General features: G+C 39.3%; 1 long non-coding RNA gene across 1 annotated transcript; it reads left to right on the forward strand.

Annotated features, from left to right (window-relative positions):
• Positions 1-14,562: 14,562 nt before the first annotated feature.
• LOC138760095 (uncharacterized) lies at positions 14,563-18,475 on the forward strand. The gene is made up of 2 exons (XR_011355397.1): positions 14,563-14,672; positions 17,689-18,475. It is a non-coding gene; the product is annotated as an uncharacterized lncRNA (long non-coding RNA).
• The last annotated feature ends 936 nt before the right edge of the window (positions 18,476-19,411 follow it).

Below are 19,411 nucleotides of genomic sequence, written 5' to 3' on the forward strand. Positions count from 1 at the left end.
CCCAAGTAACAAAGTTCAGCTTCTCCAGAGTTCCCTTGTCCTTGGAATCAATGTTCCTTGTTCTTGGTATCTTCCCTCCAGGCTTCACATCCACCCTAAAGAGGCGTGGTCAGTAATCATTCCAATGTTCCAGCTGTGGCCCAAACAATGCTTTACACAGATTTAACACAAACCTCACTGCTTTTACACTTAATCCCTTTATTCAGTAATCCCATTTTTCTAGCTGCTTTACTCTTCACATCGATTCTACACTCTGCCTTCTTTTTATCTTTGATCATTTTCTTCACTGTTTATTAACCTTCCAACATGTATGCCAATATACATACGGACATTTTTGCCCATATCTGAAAAATTGTATTCCCTCTACCTGAAAATAAATCATTTACAACTTCTCACTGCAAATCTTAAGTTAATTTCCTATCCATCACACACTGACCTGTCTGTATTAGATGTAACAATATCTAGTTTGCAGTCAGTTGTGCACTAGGGTGTCCAAAACATTGAAAACTTGGTTGAATGGTGTACTAACAACAACCTCACACTCAATGTCACCAAATCCAAGGAGATGATTGTGAATTTCCAGAGGAGAAAACTAGAGATGTAAAATCTAGTGATCATTGGGGGGGGGGGGGGGGTGTGGGGGCGAAATCAGAGGTTGAGAGGATGAGCAAATTTAAATTCCTGGGAGTTATCATTCACAGAGGACATTTCCTGGATCCAACACATGAATGTCATTGTGAAGAAAACATGTCAGCACCTCTACTTCCTCAGAAGTTTGCAGAGGTTTGGAATGATTTTGAAAACCCTGACAAAAGTCTATGTGGTGGAAAGTATGCTGACCGGCTGCATCATGGCCGGACATGGGGGCACTGATTTCTCTTGGCGGTAAGCCCTGAAAAAAGTAACAGACACAGCTCAGCACATCATAGGGAAAACTTTCCCCACCATCACGACATATGCCATTATAATAGGAAGACCCCAGAATTTCCACCTAAAATGTTTGCTTTGGGTGATACCCTTTGAATAAGACTACCCCCAAATCTGGCACTTATTGTTGACCAGGTGATACTGTAAAAAGCAAATCACAATATTTTAATAACAAATGATCATTTAAAGGTTTACACTTTATTTGGATATTTTAAAATAAACCACTGTTGACTCCTATAACAGGCCATTTAAAGCCTGTACAGAGCCGACAGCAGGCATATTGGGCAGATGGACCCTGCAGAATAACGTGCAAGTTAAATCAGTGAAGACTTACAAGGTGAATGGTAGGGCTCTGCAGAGTATTGTAGAAGAGGGAAACCAAAAGGTATAGGTGCATAATTCACTGCAAATGGTGATTCAAGAGGATAACGTGATGAAAAAGGTTGTCAGTATGCTTGCCTTCATTGGCAAGAGTACCTAGGACAAAAAGGTAATAACATCATGAAACAGCTGTACAAGTTGTGTGCTCTTCTGATCATCCAGCTACAAGAAGGGTATCATTAAGTTGAAAAGGCTGCAGAAGAAATTTGCCAGGATGTTACTGGGACTTGAGTTTTAACGACAGGCTAGATAGGCCAAGCCTTTCTTCCCTGGAGTGTAGGAGGTGCCTGTATATAAAATCATGAGGGGTATTGGCAAAGTCAATCCTTAATCTTTTCCCTCAGTCTAGAGGATTCTACAACTACAGTAGGAGGGGGAAGATTCAAGAGGGAACTGAGTTGGTCAGTTTCTGGACCAACATTTGGATAGTTATATGGATATGAAAGATTTAGAAAGAGATGGGCCAGATGGACTGTGCTGTATGGCTCTATGGATGTATTAAATAGTAAATAAAGTTTCTTGGAACTCAGAATGGTATGGTCTATTGGAAATACCGGTCACACTGTACAAAAGAGAATGTCTTAAATTCATGTATTTACTGTTGAATTCTGTACATTCTAATACAAAACCATTGAACTTAAATAAGGAAAATTCTGTAAAACTTGAGTTATCACAAAAGACAAAAAAAAAGTCATACAGAGACCTAAAAGCAAGAGATTATTCTACTATTTTCTCTAATTTCTTCTGTTTTCATTTGTGCCAAAATAAAAATGTACTAGGGGTCTGTTACCTTGCTGTCTAAATTTATATATATATATTTGTGTGTGTGTGTGTGTGTGTGTGTGTGTGTGTGTGTGTGTGTGTGTGTGTGTGTGTGTGTGTGTGTGTGTGTGTGTGTGTGTGTGTGTGTGTAGTTAAAAATGAATGATGTGCAGAGGGTGCAGGGTGTTTGGAACAAGCTGCCGGAGGCAATGATTTTGAGGCAGGTTCTATTGCAATGTTTTAAAAACTTATATGGATAGGTTTAACAGCCTGATGGGACTAGGGTGCATTGGATATTTTGCCCACCATGATTATGTTGGGCAAAAGGGCCTGTTTCAATGCTGTGTTATTATACGACTCTAATGTATAGTGATTCACTTTCACAATTGCTTCAATTATTCTTACAACATTTGAATAAAATATTAATTAACATGGCAGCTTGACTTTTTAGCTTGTCATTTTTATTGGGCAATAAAATATTGTTTCCTTCACATATCCCATTCAAGAGAAAAGGAATTTGTAAAGTGTTCAATAAGATCACAACTCCATCTTCAGACATTACCCCCTCAGTTCCTTCCATATCCATAAAGTTATCAATGTCTGTCTTATGCAGGTTTAATAGCATTGAGAACTCTAGAGCTTTCTAACCTCTGGAATGAAGAAACCTCTTCCCAACTCAATCCGAATTGTCCACTCCAAGTACTAAACTATCTTCAAATTCTAAATTCCCTCTATCAAATTTCAAGAAATGGACTGTGGAATTTTTAAAAAAAATTTAGACATACAGCACAGCAACAGGCCATTTAGGTCCATGATCCTATTCCACCAATTACACCCAATTAACCTACAACCCCTGGTACATTTCAAAAAGTGGAAGGAAGCCAGAACCCCCAGGGGAAATCCACAGCACAGGCAAACCTACTCTAAAAACTGTCTAGAGTTTCCCTACTACATAACCCTCCATTTTTTCGCAGTTCCACCTACCTGTCTAATAGCCTATGAAAAGATTAGATTTTACTTGCCTCCACCACCATTGCCACCATTTCAAGTGCTCACCACTCTCTGTTTGGAAAAACTTGCCTTTTTACATCCCCATGAACTCATTGCAAAGCACTGTAAAACTATGCCCCTCATGTTAGTTATTTCAGCCCTGGGGAAAAAAAACTGCTGGGCATCCACACAATCAATACCCCCCAAAGAAGAAAAGGCTAAGTTCACTCAACCTATTCTCATAAGGCATGCTCTCCAATCCAGGTAAAATCCTTGCAAATCTCTTTTGTATCTCCTCTATAGCATCCACATTCTTCATCTGGTGTGACAAGGGCAGCACGGTTGGCGTAGCAGTTAGCGCAACACCAGCGATCAGGACCAATGTTCGAATCACATGCTGTGTAATGAGTTTGTACACTCTCCGTGTCTGTGTGGGCTTTCCCCGTGGGCTCCGGTTTCTTCCCACTCTGAAACGTAGTGGGGGTGTAAATTGGGTGGCACGAGCTTGCGGACCAAAATGGCCTGTAACCGTACTGTAGGCTTAAATTTAAAAAAATATTAACCAGAACTAAGCACAATATTCCAAATGGTGTCCAACTAATAAAGTATCAGATATACTCAGCAAATCAAGTTGCATCCATTAACAGAGGAATAGAAGTCAATGCTCCAGCCGATATCAGAACTGAAAAGGCCTAGAACATCATCTGAGTTTCTTGTTCTACAGATGCTGTCTAATCTTCTGACTGCTTCAGAAATTTTGTTTTTTATTTCTGATTTCTAGCATTTGCAATTTTTTTGGATTTTGAATTAGAACAAGCCTAATGGATTACCATAGGTATATAACCATATAACCATTTACAGTACAGAAACAGGCCAGTTTGGCTCTACTAGTCCGTGCCAAACATCATCTCCCACCTAGTCCCACTGACCCGCATTTGGCCAATAACCCTCTATACCTCTCCCATCCTTGTACCTATCCAATCTATCCTTAAACATCAACATCGATCTTGCTTCTACCACCACTGCCAGAAGTTCATTCCATACTGTTACAGAATATTTAGTAATATTTTTGGGAGATAAATTGGAAAAGTTAAAGTAGGTTACATAAACACACTTTAAAACAGATTTTATTTGAAAATACTGAAGAATTCATATTATGAGTGACTTTAATCTGGAAAGTGGTGAATTCATTGGTCATAGCCAGCATGGTTTAATGAGGGGAAAATCGTGTCTGACTAATCTTATTGGATTTTTTGAGGATGTAACTAGTAGAGTGGATAGGGGAGAACCAGTAGATGTGGTTTACCTGGATTTTCAGAAGGCTTTTGATAAGGTCCCACACAGGAGATTACTATACAAACTTAAGGCACACGGTATAGGGGATATGGTATTGAGGTGGAGAGAGAATTGGTTGACAGATAGGAAACAAAGTAGGAATAAACGGGTACTTTTCGGAATGGCAGTCAGTTACAGTACCACAAGGCTCAGTGCTGGGACCCCAGTTATTTACGATATATATTAATGATTTAGATGAGGAAATAGAAAACAGCATGTCCAAGTTTGAAGTCAACACGAATCTGGGTGGCATTGTAAGCTGTGTAGAGGCTGTTAAGAGTGTGCAGGGTGACTTGGACAGGTTGGGTGAGTGGGCAAATACATGGCAGATGCAATATAATGTGCATAAGTGTGTGGTTGTCCACTTTGGAGGAAAGAATGGGAGAGCTGAGTACTATCTTAATGGTATCCAATTAGGAAAAGGGGAGATGCAAAGAGACCTGGGTGTCGCTGTGCATCAGTCATTAAAAGTGGGCAGGCAGGTGCAGCAAGCAGTAAAAAAGACAAATGGTATGTTGGCATTCATATCAAGAGGATTCGAGTTCAGGAGCAGAGAGGTATTGATGCAGTTGTATAGGGCCTTGGTGAAATCTCACCCGGAGTATTGTGTTCAGTGTTGGTCTCCTTATCTGAGGAATGACATCACTGTCATGGAGAGAGTGCAGAAAAGGTTTACCAGATTGATAACAGGGATGGCGGGACTTGCATATGAAGAAAGGTTAGAATGACTGGGCTTGTACTCGCTGAAGTTTAGACGATTAAGAGGAGATTTAATAGAAACATTCAAAATTCTTAAGGGAATTGACAGGCTAGATGCAGGAAGATTGTTCCCAATATTGAGCAAGTCTGGAACCAGGGGTCATAGTTTAAGGATAAAGGGGAAGTCCTTTAGGACTGAGATGAGGAAGAATTTTTTCACTCAGAGGGTGGTGAATTTATGGAATTCTCTGCCACAGAAAGTGATTGAGGCCGGTTCCATAGCTATATTTAAGAGAGAGTTAGATTTAGTACTTGTGACTAGGGGGATCAGGGGGTATGGAGAGAGAGCTGGAACAGGGTACTGAGTGGATGATCATCCATGATCAAAATGAATGGCGATGTCGGCTTGAAGGGCCAAATGGCCTACTCCTACACCTATTTTCTATGTTACAGAAACGGTGGAAATAAATGGACTATTGTCCTTAAAGCAACAAGCAAGAGACATGATGTCTATGTCTATTGATAGCTCTTTGCAGAGTTTTGGAGTGATCACAGAAAGGTCACTAATGGGTTCTTGTTTACCTAAAAACAACAGCTGAACCAGAAAACCAACTTCTATTGTTTGCTGGAGAAGGTCAGGTAGCTTTTGCAAGAGAGAGAGAGAGAGGAGAGAGAGAACAGTATCAGCCAGCTTCAGAAGAAGCTATTGGAACTGAAACAGAAGTTCCAGAGCAGAGGATGGCCTACTCTTGTGTATCATGCAGGAGAAAATGAGCTGTCTAGTGTTTCTCTGATTTACAAAAGCCAACATACTAAATGCCTTCTTCACCACCCTATCCACATCATTAAACTTTCAGCAAATTATGTACCATGACTCCTAAATCCCTTTGTTCCACCACACTCCTCAATTGTCAACCATTTTACATGTATGTCCTATTTTGATTAGTCCTACCAAAATGTAGGATCTCACATTTATCAGTATTAAACTCCATCTACCTTCTTTCGGTCCACTCTTCTAACTGTCCTATATCACCTTGTAAGTTTTGATAATCTTCCTCACTGTCCATAACACCACCAACCTTTGAATCATCTGTAAATTTACTAATCCATTTTGCCACCCTATAATCCAGATCATTAATATATATGACAAACAGCAGTGGACCCAGTACTGATCCCTGAGGCATTCCACTCGACACCAGTCTCCAATTCAACAAACAATTTTCCACCACTACTCTGGCATCTCCCATCCAACCACAGCTGAATCCATCTCACTACTTCATCATTAATACTTAATGCTTCCACCTTTCTTACTAACCTCTTATGGGGAACCTTATCAAAAGCCTTACTACAGTCCAAATATACAACATCCACTGCCTTCCCTTCATCAACCTTTTTAGTAACCTTCTCAAAAAACTCTAAGATTTGTTAGACATGATCTGCCACATACAAAACCACAAGCAAAATCATGTACTTGCATGTAGATTAATGTGTCATCTTTTCCTTTTGCATAAATTTCCCTTTCTGTAATCAGAGTCAAGGAGTTATGCAGCACAGAAACAGGCCATTTATCTTTTCTTATCCATACCAACCAAAAGGTCTACCCAAGCAAGTCCCATATGTTTTTATTAAGCCCATGTCCCTCTATTTCCAATGCATGTTGCTGTCCAAATGTCCAAAAGAAGAAATATTTGATCAGAAAAATGTCACAGGTGTGGCTGACCATAGAAGTCAAAGCCAACCTGAAAGCAAAAGAGAGGGCATATAAGGAAGCAAAAATTAGTGGGAAGATAGAGTTTTGGAAAGTTTTTAAAAAATTGCAGAAGGAAGGAATAGATGAAGTGTGAAAGTAGGCTAGCAAAAAAAGCTTATTCAAGTTATAGAAAGAGTAAAAGAGAGGTGAGAGTTGACATGAGACCACTAGAAAATGATGGTGGACAAATAATAATGGGAAAACAAGGGCAAAGGAACCAACATTTTGCATCAGTCTTTACTATAGAAGACACCAGCAGTGTGCCTGATATCGAAGAGTATCAGGGAAGGGAAATGAATGCAGTTACTATTTCAAGGGAGAAGGTGCTCAGAATGTTGAATGGTCTAAGGGTGGATAAGTCTATCAGACCAGATGGATTGCATCCTCGGGTCCTGAAAGAGGTAGCAGTAGAGATTGTAGAGCCATTGGTAATGGTCTTTCAATAATCAATAGATTTTTGCATGATCTCGAGGGTTAGAAAAATTACAAATGTAACCCCACTATTCAAGAAAGGGCAGATGGTGGGGGGGGGGGGGAAATAGCGAAGTGGGGAAGCAGCAGCAGAATGGAAATTATAGGCTGGTTAGCCTGACATCAGTGGTTGGGAAGATTTTGGAATTGATTGTAAAGGATGAGGTTACTGAGTACTTGGTGACACATGGCAACATGGTTTTCTTCAGGGAAAATCTTGCTTGACAAACCTATTAGAATTCTTTGAGGAATCGATAAGCAGGCTGGATAAGGGAGATGCCAGGTATTGTATATTTGGATTTTCAGAAGACATTTGCTAAGGTGTCACACACTAGGCTACTTAACAAGATAAGAGCCCATGGTATAATAAGAAACATACTAGCATTGGTAGACCATTTGCTGATTGGCAGGAAGCAGAGTGTTGGAGTACAAGGATCATATTTTGGTTGGCTGGCAGTTGCTAATGGTGTTCCAGAGGGATTGGTGTTGGAGGCAGTTCTTTCTATGTTGTATATTTCTGATTTGGATTATAGAATGAATGGCTTTATGGCCAAGTTTGCAGATGATACAAAGATAGGTGGAGGAGCAGAGAAAACACAGAGGCTACAGAAGGACTTAGGCAGATTAGGAGAATGGGAGGAGAAGTGGCATATTAAATATGTCAGAAGGTGTATGGTCATGCCCTTCTGTAAAAAAAGACAAACAAGCAGATTGTATTTTTTAAAATGTGGAGAAAATTGAAAATACCCTGATGCAAAGGAACCTGGGAGTTCTCATGCGGGATGGCTTGAAGGTAAACTTGCGTGTTGAGACGGTGGTGAAGAAGGCAAATGCAATGCTGGCATTTAATTCAAGAGAAATAGAATGCAAGAGTAGGGATGTGATGTTAAGGGTTTATAAGGCACTGGTGAGACCTCACCTGGAGTATCGTGAGAAGTTTCATACTTGTCCGAGTTAAATTTGCGCTGCTATTCCTTGACCTACTTGTCCTCTTGATCCAGATCTTAAAGTAATCTCCTTTTTCAATGTCCACTATACTACCAATGTTGGTGTTATCTGAAAATGTACTCAACATGCATTATCATCCATATTACAGTAATACCTTGAGTGATAAACCACATCAGTGATCCGGATGGCATACCATTGGTCACAGGCCTTTCATCTTAATAACAACTCTCTACTACTACCCTCTAACTCTTACCATTAAGCCAATTCTGTACTCATTTGGCTAGATCACCTTGGACCCTGTACGATCTGACCTTCCAAACCAGCCTGTCATGAGGGGCTTAGTCAAAAGATCATGAAGGCAACATCTACTACCCTCCCCTCATCAACCTTCTTGATTACCCCTTCAAAAAACACATTGACCCACACAAAAAGCCATGCTGACTTTCCCTTGTTAGTTCTTGCTTTTCCAAATGCAATGTAGACTCTGTCCTTCAAAATCTCCTCCAGTAACAACCTCAAAGCTCACTAGCCCTGACTTGTAATAGCAACATTTTAAAATGAAGACTCATCCTTAGACAGCCTGCAGATTTTTTGGACTTTACCCATGCTTAATAATATCTCTTCTGAGACTCCTGCAGTTTCTTCCCTTGCTTGCCGCAAGCTCATAGGATAAGCCTGATTAGGCCCTGGGAATATTTCCTCTGTTATACATTTTAAGGTTTCCAGAACCTAATTTTCTGCAATACAGACTTTCCTTAAGACATTGCTATTTACTTCCCAGAGCACTCTAATCTTATTTTCCTCCATAGTAAATACAAATGAGAACTACTCATTTAATACATTGCCCATCTCCCACGGTTCTACATTAACCACCTAATTGATCTTTAAGTGCCCCTATTCTCATTCTAATTCTCTTTTTTCCCCAAACTATTTGGACTTTCCTTACCCTTATCTACTAGACACATGATTTCTCCCTTCTGTGAACTCCTATATCCTCTATACTCAAAAGATTCACTTAATCTCACCTGTCTATAACTGATACTTTCTTGACCAGAGTCTATCAATATATCTGGTCATCCTGAGTTCCCTACATTTGCCAGTCTTGCTCTTCACTCGAATGGCAACATGCTGACCCTGAACTGTTCTCATCTTTTTAAAAGCCTCCCACATGCCAAATATCTCTTCACCTGCAAACACCTTCCCCCAATAAATCTTTGTAAGTGCCTTTCTAAAGATAGCAAAGTTACCTTTGTCCAAATTTTTGGGTTTAAGCCTGCCATCTGCTGGACATCATGATACCCATGACATGATATCACCTTTCCGCATACATACATATATGTGTGTGTGTGTGTGTGTGTGTGTGTGTGTGTGTGTGTGTGTGTGTGTGTGTGTGTGTGTGTGTGTGTGTGTGTGTGTGTGTATATATGTGTATATATAGATATATATATATATGTGTGTGTGTATATATATGTGTGTGTGTATATATATGTGTGTGTGTATATATATATATATACACACATATATATATATATATACATACATACATATATATACATACATATACATATATATACACACACACACATATATACACACACACACATATATATATACACACACACATATATATATACACACATATATATATACACACATATATATATACATACATATACATACATATATATACATATATATACATACATATATATACATATATATATATACATACATATATATACATATATATATACATACATATATATACATATATATATATACATACATATATATACATATATATATACATACATATATATACATATATATATATATACATACATATATATATATACATACATATATATATACATATATATATATATACATACATATATATACATATATATATACATACATATATATATATATATATATACACATACATACATACATATATATATATATATATATATATATATATATATATAAACCCTGTGTTTCAATAGCCATGTTAGTCTAACAGAAGGATGAGAAAACATCACATCTCTGAATCTTAAATGTGTGAGTGCATACACAACAGTGGCAATGAGAAACAAAATGAACCCTACACATACTCCATGCACCAACCATGAGAAGGAAAACAACAGAAGAGATAGAAAACAACTACCTAACAACATCAACAAGTTCCCGCCAAAATGGCAGAGGGAAAATTCGGGGAATTCAATGATGTAGAAGAAAGTTGAGATAACAACATAACTGGTTTAACCACTACAGCATAGCCCACAATATTGTGGAAGTTCCAGTAAACTGCAAATGTGTCCTCTTCCTCACTATAACGGGCAGCAAAACATTTGACCTCCTTAAGACCTTGCTGGCCCTGGATGATCCAGGGATGAAGACATTCAACGAATTATGCACAGCTCTAAGGAGCCATTTAAGCCCCAAACCACCAATTATGGCAGAAAGGCAACAATTCTATGAAAGGAGACAAGGACCAGGACAAACAGTAAGTGAATACCTGGCATCGTTGCGCAAACTGGCTGGGCACCGTCATTTTGAGCAGTTTCTAAATCAGGCACTGTGAGACAGATTAGTGATGGGGCTGGCAAATCACCAAGCAAGGCAAAAATTGTTAGCAATGAATGATGATGTTATGCTACAAATTGCATATTGGGCTGCCTGCAGCTCTGAAATGGCAAATAAAAACTTGGATGTGGATAAACCAAACCTACTGGTCGGGAGGTCTTCTTGCCAACGATGCTTCTGTTGTGGGAAATACAACCACTGATCAAAAAACACTTTCTTCAAAAATTCTAAATGCAACCATTGCGAAACAGAAGGGCATATAAAAGCTAAATGTCCACTTCTAAAGCACAGGCAGCCTGCAAATAAACAGGCAGCTAAAGTCAAAACAATTAGGCAACCGAGCAACGATGATGATAACAACCCAACGACTGACCTTCAAGCTCCTGAAATTTCAGCTCCTGAGATATTACAGATCCGAGGAATAAACTGAGGAAACACAGCAATCCTTATACAGCTAAAAATAAATGGACACTCCCTGAGGATGGAGTTAGACACAGGGGCAGAGGTGTCCCTAATGCTTACTACCACAAGGAACGCTTGCGACCACACCTTCCGGTAAAAACAACTGAAATAATTCTAACATCTGTTACAGGAGACAGATACAATTTTTTGGAAAATCCTTGGTCCAAGTACAATACAAACAACAGCATCCAAAAACACTCTCTCTCTCTACATCGTAGATACCCAGGGACCAGCACTTTTTGGAAGAAACTGGCTACAACACATTCCACTTGACTGGCTGGAAATCGGTTCAATACTAAATGTAAACCACACAGACATCTCCCAGCCAGAACTCGACCAAATCAACAACCACACAATGGTTTTCCAATAAGAGTTGGGGAAAATCAAAAGGAGTTCAAGCAAAACTGCAATTAAAAAATAATGCAGAACAAAACTTCTTCCAAAGAAGAAAAAATTGAGGTTGAATTAAACAGACTAAAACATGAAGGCAAATCAGAACCAATACAATACAGCGATTGGGCAGCGCCCATCGCCCCCTTATGGAAAGCAAGCGGTAAGATCCGTATTTGCGACAATTACAAAGTCACCATCAATCCATCACTCAAAATATCTGAACACCCAATGCCCAAGGCAGAAGAATTGTTCCAAGCACTAAACAGAGGGCAAAAGTTCACAAAACTAGATTTGTCACAAGCTTATCAACAGATAGAATTGGACAATAAATCAAGGGAATATGTGACAATCAATCCCCATCGGGGACTATTCACCTACACACCTGCCTTACGGAGTTTCAGCAACACCTGTGATTCTTCAAGCGACAGTAGATAAATTACTACAGGTGTGACTTAGATGATATCATCATCACGGGCTGAAACGATAGTGAACACTTACAAAACCTTGAAAAGGTTTTAACCAGACTACAACAGGCTAATTATGATTACGAAAGGACAAATGTGTCTTCATGTGCCCCTCAGTAACCTATTTTGGGTTTATAATCGAACACAAGGGATGCGAATGAATCCAGCAGGAACAAAAACTGTTTGCAAGGCCCCATACTCAACCAACAAATCGGAATTACAGTCCTTCCTAGGACTTGTTAATCACTACCGAAAAACATATCCCTAATATGTCTACACTATGTAGCCCGCTGAACCAATTACTCAAGAAAGATCAAACACAGTATTGGAACACAGAAACCAAAAACACAGTCGATCAACTAAAGGAAATACTAACATCAACAAATAAAGTGCTGATCCGCTACGACCCTAGTAAAGAAGTTACACTAGCCATGGATGCTTCATCAGTGGGACCAGGAGTGGTACTATCCCAAATCACAGAAAAAGGTGAGCAACCTGGAGCATATGCTTCGCGAACATTAATCACAAGCAAAAACAATTACTCTCAACTATGAAAAGGATTGGCAATAATTTTTGGTGTTAAAAATAAACTCCACCAATATCTTCATGGAAGCAAATTCACCCTGATTATGGACAACAAGCCTCTTAGTTTAATCCTGGTATACAAAGGTATACCAGTATTAGCTGTGGTCAGAATTCAAAGATGGGCCATGCTACTAGCCGCATATAACTATGATATAAAACATAAACCAGGAACATTCAACAGCCAGCAGATGCCTTATCACGTATGCCGCTACCCGAGACAGAACAACAAGAAATTATTAAATGAACAGCAAGAGGCAGCAGCCGTCAACCAAGAACAACTTCAACAACTGCCCATCACAGCCCAGATGATCGGAAAGGAAACCCAAAGAGAGGCAACATTAAACAAGATCCTATACTTCACCCTTAGTGGATGGTCCGAATCTGAAATCATCTAAGAAGTATAAACCTTACCTCACGCGCTGCCATGAACTGTCGAAGAAGGATGTTTACTATTGTGAACTCATAAAATTATTCCACCCAAATGGCAAACTACCATGTTATCAGAACTGCAAAGCGAATGAAGGCACTGGCCTGGATGCATGTCTGGTGGACCTCCATAGACAGAGATATGGAAACAACAGTAAGAGAATGCAAAGTATGTCAATCAATGCAGCCAAATTGAAATGGCCATCTAAACCCTGGACCATTCATGGGTGAGATTTTACTAATAACTGTGGACGTACACTCTAAGTGGCCAGTAGTTTCACAGCTGAAAATTAACAAAGCAGGTTTCACGAGCTAGCTTTGCCACTTATGGATTGCCTCATGAATTAATTATAGACAATGGGCCTCAATTTACATCAGAACATTTTTTTAAATTTATGCACACATCAGGCATATTTTGTCCGCACCTTAACACCCAAGTACTAATGGGGAGGCAGAACGTTTTGTACAAACATTCAAAAAAGCAATGAAAACCATGAAACTTCTAAATGCCTCCTGGACACACAAAACCACAGATTTTCTATTGGGGTACCGAAACACGCCACATTCTACCACAAAACGGACCCCAGCAGAACTAATGTTTGGCCGCAACTGGCAGACCAGGCTGTCCACAGTTCATCCAGATCTGGGTCTCCAATTGCAAAAAACATGATTGCCACAAATCTCACCTAAAACTTTGGAAGTGGGTGAGAGAATTCTGGTACAAGATTATAGACAATATAAAGACCATGGGTGGTAGGAGTAATCTTTCAAAAATTGAGTCCCTGCTCATACTCTGTTCTTGTGGGGGACAGTTTGTGGAAGCAACACATTGACAAATCACAGGCATTGACTGACACTAAGGTCCATGAACTGGAGGAGGTAGAACTAGACCTGCCCTGACCATCCCACCCCTCAGGCCGAGTGAAGTGGGGGGTGGGTAGAGATGGTCACAGAGCTGAGGAGTCCAGTAACCGAGACACGCAGCCAGGAGGCAGCAAAGACAGGCAGTCGCTGTCAACTCCACTGCCAACCCAACTATCTATGGGGCCCGAGCAAAGACTGGCCCAGAAAACCACGCCGAGGCAGTCCAAAAGAGAAAGAAGACCAACCAAATGCATTAAGGACTATTTGCCCTGATTATTATTAAATACTTTCCCTTTTATAATTATAATTACTCATGTGATGTATTCTAATTCTCACTTCTAGTCCTGGGCCCAATCTAATTTTATTAGTCAGAAGGGGCCCAGTCAGAATTTACCACATTGTGTGGGGGGGCAGGGGGTGGAAAGAAAGAATGTTGGGTATAAGCCTGCCCTCTGCTGGACATTATGATGTCACCCTTCCATACAAATAACCCTGTTTCTCAGCAACCGTGTCAGTCTATTAGAAGTAAAGGATGAGAAAGCATCACGTCTCAGAGTCTTAATTGTGCGAATGTAGAACTTTAATCCTAACAGCAAAAAAAGCTGTGAAATTTATCTTTGAAACAGGTAGGAAATATAATTAAAAGCGTCATCTTCTGAAGGTTGGAATTTAATAGAGGATAACTAACAGTAGAGGTGGTTTTGCAGTAACAGATGGAAAAACTGCTTTGGACAGATTAATTTTGTTCTTCTTTGTTTGGTAGATTTACTTATGGGTTGAGACAACATTTAATGTGACATTAGGTTGATGTGTCCAGCTGAAGGTGAAACAGTCCTTTCACTAAAAAGGCAGTGTTTTCCATTACATCCAAATAAGGCCTTAGAAAACTCTTGGAGATCATTCATCAATTTGAATTGTGTGTTCTTTCTTTCTTTAACACTGATTTAACACTTTTATTTGTGGTGATTATGAGAAAGAATAAGTCATAGCACAGTTTATATATTAAATTAGAAACATAAAATTCCAAACTTTTTTCATCTGCCATCTGGACAGTAACAGTAACTAATTCTGCCAATTTAGGCAATGAACCAGAATAGTGAGCAAGAATAGAACAGAGAACATTACAGCCCTCGATGTTGTGCTGACACATATATTCCTTTTAAAAATAAAGCACTAAACCCTCCCTACCCTGTAAACCTTTATTTTTCTTCTAGCCATGTATATGCATCTCTTAAACGCCCCCAACGTTTCAGCCTCCACCACCATTCCTAGCAAGGCAATCCAGGCACCTGCAACTCTCCACATTTAAACAAAAACTTATACCTGATGACTCCCCTAAAATACCCTCCTTTCACTTTGTGCATGTCCTCTGGTGCTTGCTAATCCCACCCTGGGAAACGGGCTCTGGCTGCCTCTCATAATCTTGTAGACCTCTATTAAGTTCCCTCTCATCCTTCTACGCTCCAAAGAGAAAAGCTTCAGCTCTGCTAACCTTGCCTCATAAGATTTATTTTACAATAAACCAGGTAACATCCTGGTAAATCTCCTCTGCAACCTTTCCATAGTTTCCACATCCTTCTATAATGAGATGACCAGAATGGAAATGTGGTCTCGCCAGAGATTTGTAGAGTTGTAACCTGACCTAACTACTGTTGAACTCAAATCTCCTATTAATGAAGCCCAGCATCCAATAGGCTTTATTACAAAATATATTCACTCATTTCTTTCAGTACACCATGAAGTCAACTTTCTTTATTATTCACTAGATACAACATTGCATTCTTCAGGTCCAAAAACACCTCCCATCTAAATCCCTCTGACCTTCTCATTGACTCACTGCCATATGGGTAATACTCTCCTCCTCCTGCATCTGAGGTTTATCATCCATATACCGACGCTTAACAAACTTGTGCATGTGAGCTATTGTCCATGCGTGCCATATCACTTACTTCATCAGCGGAAAGTAGCACCAATCCTGATGAAGGTAAGAACTTGACCATAACAGGCACTACACACACCCCTCCGCTACCTCCAGCCTCCAAGTTATCTAAGAAGGCGACTGATTGGAACTGTTTCACAATGTAATGGTCTCGAGGGCTGACAGTTCGGCCTAACCTCATATGATAGCGCAAAACAGGCTGGCTCGCAAGGGTGCAACTGGTTCTCTGACACTGGCTCCAATCCAGAATGTAGACCGTCGATAAGCTTCAACCTGTCAATGGAAACAGTGTCAGTTTTTCCATTCCTGTCAATCACAAAAGTCTTTGGATTGAGGCACAACTCCTGAAAAGGACTGTTGTAAACGAGCTGAAGTGATTTCCAAACAGCATCGTCAAAGTATACATGAATACAGTGTTGTAAATCATTTAGCACATACATTGAAGGTGACACATGCCATGTAGATTGGAGTACACCATAAAATAGCCAATTTAAGCATGCCATATGGGAGATTAATATTGGGATCCACTAAGACATCTTCCACTTCACAGGGAATCTGCTCTGGAAGACACTCCACAAGTAAACCGTACTTTATCTTCTGACTCATCACACTGAGGGCAAAGAGGCACACTTTGACGATACACCATGCTGGTGTATAATTAATGAAAAGGGGGAATCTTCAGTTTGACCTTCCCAACTGCTTCTGTAAGGGGTTAATCCTCATCATTGTCCATTTTAAATTAGACGGTACTGGGAACTCACAGGGTCTCTACTTACAACGGCACTGATTTATCTCAGTTTAAAAACAAAGAATACTCACTCATTTCTTTCAGCATACCATAAAGTCAACTTTCTTATATTATTCACTCGACACAACATTGCATTCTTCAACTCTCCAACCACCACCCAGCTAAACTCCTCTGACCTTCTCATTGACTCACTGCCACACGGATGATCCCGACACTTTTACTCTCCTCCGTCTGAGATCCATCACTGTATACTGATGCTTAGCAAACTTGCGCATGTGAGCTATGACTCACATTTGTCACATCGCTTACATCATCAGTGGTGACTGGCCCTGCTCCCGACATATGTTAGTATGTAACCGCGACACCTCCATCTCATTCACTGAACCTCATAAACACAAGATTTTAACCTGTACAAGTGGGTTTGATTTTTGTTAATTTGGTGAAAACTTACAAAATGGAGAGGAATATAATGAGGTCGCGACAGAAATGTTATGAATTAGGTGAAAGTGCTCTTAAAGTACTAGCATGACAATAGTCTCAGATGTTTTATTGCCAGACATGGTCATGTAAAGAAATGTTGTTCTGATAATGGATCTAACTTTACAGGAGCTTAATTAGAGTTATGAAAAGCAATTCAAAATTGGAATTACCATCAAATTCATGATGCGTTACTTCAAAAGGAAATTATTTGTATATTTAACCCACCCAAAGTATCACATCATGGTGGTGTGTTGGAAAGAATGATTAAATCAATCAAGAAAATTCTTAATTCCATTTTGAATGGTCAAATACAGAATGGTGACAATCTTCAGACAGTATTGTGAGAGATTGAAGCTATTTTAAGTAGTCATCCGATAATGAAAATTCCTGTCAATTCAAATGATATCGAGCACTTGCACCAAATCATTTCTTACTTCTTAAATCTAAACCATTAATGCTTCTGGGTCAATTTCAGAAAGAAGATATTCATCCAAGACGCAGATGGAGACAAGTGCAGTTTATTGCAGATTTATTTTGGAAAAGATGGATTAAAAATCTTTCATTATTACAAGACAGACAAAAATGGTCAAAAGCTAAATGCAATTTTATATGTGGAGACATTGTAATTATCATGGATGATTCTGCACGAAGAAATTCTTGATTGCTGTGGAAAATCATGCAAACAGCTCCGGACAAGAAAGATTTCATTCTGCAAGTGCAGATTAAAACCACGACTGGTTACTTAAAATAACCTATTATTAAAATATGTCTTTTACAAGAAGCAGAAAGTTTTGATTTCTAATCTTATATTTACCATATTTACTTTTGCATCTGTAATAGTAATTATTATGTATTAGTCATTAATATCTATTATAATAATTATGGGCTGGAATATAAAGGTTAAAACCTTTTGTTTTTTTTTTGTTAATTTTGTGCCTATCCCTTTAAGAAAATTGTTGTTTGTAGTGTTACCACAGTAACTATGATATATGTCGTAATATCTGAGCGGACCGAGTGTTTGCATCTCATTCTTTGACCAATTATGACAAATGTAAGCTCGAGAAACTTTTTTTTGAATTCATCTTAATCATCTTTTTTGTCTTAATTCATCTTATTTTATTTATTTTTTTATTTGTTTAAAGTTGAATATTGTTATCATTATACAGTATGCTCTGTTACTCATAGTTATGAAAATCTTAATGCAAAGTTATGCAAAATGTTTATTCATTTTATCAACAAATTAAAGCCACTTACAGCTACAACTACGAAGTTTGATTTATTGGACTAATAAGATAGTAATTCAGAATATTTTCACTTATGTTTCTTTGAAGATGGCATGTTTTGAAATTGGAGAATACTAGAACTTGGAAAGTGTCATCTATATCACTTGCCTAACCAATGAGTGCCTAATCAGCATGGCACTCCTCTTCCCCTCCTCCCTTCCCTTTGGCGCTGAGGAGCCAGCCTCTGCGGCAGTGACGTGACCACCACGACTTGTCCCTGGTAGAATGTCCCCCCAACAGAATTTAAAATGGCACAGGGGTGCCCTGCACTGTCTCCCTATTCCCCTTTCCTCTCATAACGGTCACCCAGCTACCTGCCTCCTGACATTTGGTGGTGACAGTCTCCTTGAACCTCCTCTCTTTCATTAGCTCTGCCTCCCGAATGATCTGGTGTTCATCCAGCTCCAGCAGTAATAATCTGCAGTGCAAGTCATTGTGGGAACTAGGGAATATTGAATGAGCCAACAATAATGGAAACAAAAAGAAACAATTAACTAACACACAAAGTGCTGGAGAAACTCAGCAGGTTCAGCTGCATCCAGAGGAGGCAAAGATATATAACTGTTCTGGGACTGAGCCCTTCAACGTTAACAACCCCTCCCTCGAGTCTGTTCTGCTATTAAAGTCATAATACAACTGTAAGCCAACTCTACGCACATGCTCTTGTTTTGGATCCCTCACTGGCTGACCAATAATTTGCATGAAGAAATATTTCTTAACACTTCAATCGTGCTCCCCCCAAAATATGGCTCCAAATCTGAAACTGTGCCCCTGGTCATTGAAATAGTTTCTCTATCTACCCTCTTACTAGCCTCGATATCTTCAAATCTAATGAAATAATTGCTTCATCAAATGTCAACTCTGCCATGAAAAATATTTTCATGTAATTTAATCCGTGAATCTTTTGAATTTAAA

The sequence above is a fragment of the Narcine bancroftii genome, chromosome 4 (genome assembly GCF_036971445.1).
Source record: "Narcine bancroftii isolate sNarBan1 chromosome 4, sNarBan1.hap1, whole genome shotgun sequence".
In the NCBI taxonomy this organism is placed as follows: Eukaryota; Metazoa; Chordata; class Chondrichthyes; order Torpediniformes; family Narcinidae; genus Narcine; species Narcine bancroftii.